The sequence below is a fragment of the Bidens hawaiensis genome, unplaced genomic scaffold (assembly GCF_021521415.1).
Source record: "Bidens hawaiensis isolate Kalapana, Puna unplaced genomic scaffold, B.hawaiensis_p1.1 tig00000904_1, whole genome shotgun sequence".
Taxonomy (NCBI): domain Eukaryota; kingdom Viridiplantae; phylum Streptophyta; class Magnoliopsida; order Asterales; family Asteraceae; genus Bidens; species Bidens hawaiensis.
The window spans coordinates 4,179,185-4,183,015 of NW_027491052.1; the positions used below are offsets into that span (position 1 = coordinate 4,179,185).

At 36.1% G+C, this 3,831-nt stretch overlaps 1 pseudogene; it reads right to left on the bottom strand.

Annotated features, from left to right (window-relative positions):
* Positions 1 to 860: 860 nt before the first annotated feature.
* On the bottom strand, positions 861 to 2,621 carry LOC143546044 (transcription factor NAI1-like; annotated as a pseudogene).
* Positions 2,622 to 3,831: the final 1,210 nt, after the last annotated feature.

Below are 3,831 nucleotides of genomic sequence, written 5' to 3' on the forward strand. Positions count from 1 at the left end.
AATTCAAAAACTATTATTTCCCTCTTCACCCGATCCACGTGAAGAAATCTGGCTTTATTTCTGACCCAAGAATAGCCTAGGATTTTGATTTCCTCCATCAAATTATTCAATAACTGAAAGGTTTACCTTCATGAGCCAAAGCGTTCCGCACTTTCCCCAAGCTCCAAACCATAATCATTGTTAACGTGGTCGGATACAAGTTCTTCATGTTCCATCCAGACATCAGATTGCTGACCCGGATTTCTGCTTGATGATTTCTGATCCAATTTTAACCTTCATTAACCTCCAGCTTCAATCGCAGGGGCATATAAGCATATACTTCTGCTGAATATATTGTAAATCAAATATGATTTATAGAGTAGGTCAAACTTGTAATCTTATAGATATATCAGAATATAGTGAATAATAATCTAAAAGATTCAGTATCGTCTTACAGAGTTGTCGAAAATACACTTTGAGCGAGTTCTGAAATGTTACATTAATTTGGAACGGCTTCCTATTTTATTCTCATTATACTATATATTGATTATATGATGCAAAACTAGTATAATGCTATGAATTGTGATGCAGTGGGTAGAAAAAGTTAATGAATTGCTCCTTCGAACATGCACATCAGATAAATAGATTAACAGTTTATTAGTTTAATAAGAGGATTGCGACCTTAAATCAAGTTACTCATCTCTATGTACTTTAGCTCCAAACTGCAAATAAAGAAATACAATGAAATCTCATGAGAATCTACAGTGACCGTCCACGAGCATTAAGAAATACAATAGATTTTGAGAAGGATGATGGTTTCGTATAAAAATTAATAAAATCATAGTGGAAATCTTGAACTTGCAGTTTCATGTAATTGAGTTTCACATAGCTAGTTGAAGGTTCTTAATGAGATCATCTGCTGTTATAAGAAGTCGCCGTCATCTACATAAACAAATAAAAAGAACCAAACATTTAGAGATGGGTTCAAAATTTTATTTGTGGACTGTGGTAATTTCAGATACAACAAAGTTTGGTTCAAAATATTAATGCTGGTGTGAAGGATATATACCTGACCGACAACCATGATAAGAGTAGTAGTATTCGCAAAAGGCATGCTGCTGCTACTGATTATGGAGAGCCCAAGTTCCTGCATCTTGCGTAACACTTTCACTAGCACAGAGGAGTTTTCCTGGGACTGGATTCTCACTAGCACACTGCTTCAAGAAATCCGCACTTCGATCTCAGCGGATGATTTGCAAGTGGCATCGTCACAACAATCTGCAGAGCTTGTTTTATTCAAAGATGAGTTGTTGTCATCATCTACGCTACTCCTAGATCTCTTCAATGCAATAATGCATTCTTTAACAACCTTCCTCATTATGCCCGACAATCCCTCAAGTTCCTTCACGCGGCCTTGAAGCTCTCTTATGTAATTTGTTGCATCTTCCAACACCGAAGCCTTATCCATCTAAGACAAGACGCATACGACTATACGAGTTAAGTGATTGGAATCTGGATCAAGCAGTAATTAGAGAAACTTCAACGCTATGAAAGCGGCCAGAGAGTGTCAAATGAAAAATTCCACTGAATATATACATAGAAAAAGGGGTGCTTGAAAATGGAAGTAGCACCAAAGAGAAAATGGATGTGTGAAGGATGAACGCAAATATGATGTGTCACCTAATGTGGCACATTTAATGCGTTTGAAAGTGAATGCACCGTAGATGCACTTAGAGATTTTTATGCGTATGTAGGTCCTCTATTGAAGGTTGTTTAGGAACAAATCGGAACTAATGGGTGTTTTTTAGAAGCTTTTTTACTTCTAAACAATTCCCTACCCCTAAAAGAGAATTCAGCAAGTTAGTTTGGGTGGCAAGCAAACTCCATAGTTTTAGAAGAATAATACACAACGATAACCAAGACTCCAGCGATCATGGTCCATTCACAAAACATGTTAACTGACTGGCCTTTATAGGGATAGCGACCTGCCTAGAAGTACAACAAGTTCTAAAAGACACCTATAATCTTGTTCCTAAACCATTTACGAATGCAATAAAAAGAGTAATTAGAGACAATGAATGCAATGATTAATTAAAAAGGAAACACAGTATTACCTTTTTAAGCTTTGGAAGGAGGGTAGACAAAGAAATCAAGTGTTGGTTTAACTTTTCTCTTCTCTTCCTCTCAGCCAACACATGATCTTGAACCTGAACCAGAGATCTGGACATGGGCTGAACATTTACCGTACCAGAAACTTCAATACCGAGTGAAACAACAGAAGGGTGAATGCCATCTTTAGGGTTTTGTTCTCCAAAAGATATAGTGTAAGTGTTAGAGGTGACGGCAACAGTCTTGGAAGTTTGACACATTGTGCGATTTACGCTACTAGCATTGCTATCACAACTAGCCAGATTCGTTTCTCTATGTTCTTCAAAGCTAGTTGGAGTCTGCAAAGATCTGTCCATAAAACATTCGATGAACCCTTGGTTTTCCATTTCCTGCAATGTCCAGAAGCCGCAAATATTCATCAAGTATTATCAGGACCGTATTCTAGCTTTCTTTCCATGTAAATCTATCATAAATAACGTGCCTGTGTCACTTACCAATTCGGGTAACCACATTGACGACAGATCCAGACCCATTTTATTTGATATGCTGAACTAGCCTGCAAGTATAGTTAATTAATGATCTATTAGATCCAAAATAAAACCCTTGGTATATCGAACAAATTAAGAAACTCATTAACTTCTACTACCAAACTCTTTAAATTAATTTAAAATCACCAACTACCCAAGGGTGGGAATTCTGATCGTTGAATTACTTCACCAATAAGATCATTGTAACCAGATTGACGAAGTTAAATGAAATTGGTTTACATTTGAAAAAGAAAACAGTGTTCTTTAGTTTTTGTAAATTAATTGTGCTTGTTTAATGCACCTTGTTGTGTATCCATTCAAGATGCACGTGAAAAAGTACCTTTTCTGCTCTTGTGGCTTGTAACTTCCAATGCAGCTTCATCTCTATTTAAGTATTTATGTTTTAGAAACGTGTTAATTATATATGTTTTCAACATTCTACACAGATGTTGATGCAAGCGTGATCAAAGTAAGCCAAAATGATAAATTTAATATTTTCAAAATTTTGGATACTTAAAGTAAAAACCTAAACCAAAAGTGTGAAACCAGACAATTTCCTAAGGCAGAAGTTTCGATTTTGGTTCAGTTTTAGCCTAAACAAACCCATGCATGCACACCTGTAGGTCCTTTGGAATGAATCTAACAACTTTGCTCGGATCAATCCGTGTTGTTGTTAGCGGAAATCACCAAGAACACTCAGATTTCGGATTTTAGTTCGTTTGGTTTATTTGCTTGAAGATGGAAGAAGAAGAAGAAATAGAGAGAAAATTATTTCCTAGAGTTTAGTGAATGAGTTGTAATGAGTTGTTTGGAGAAATGGGTTAAGTGACCCTTTTATAGGGTCCCCATTTCTCCAAAGTTTACATCTTTACCGTACAAAATAAAAGTAACAAGTACATAATACACCGACTAAAAGCAAACTAGAACGACATACACAATCCTAAAACAATATAGAATATAGGCCCTACAATCTCCCTCTAGGATTGAGTATGTCGAGGAACCTTCGTCAAATTCTTTGCTTCGTCTTTATTTTTTGAAACTTAGTACTTGTCTTGATCCAGGATCTTGAACCAGATTAGATCTTGGACAATTCTTTATTTTCCAGTCTTGTAGATTTGAACTTCAATCTTATTTTCTGGGAATGATCGGCAACAACAAATTTTAGAAACATCAGATGCGGGAGGCTCGACATCTAATTTTCTTTTGTTAACTTTCT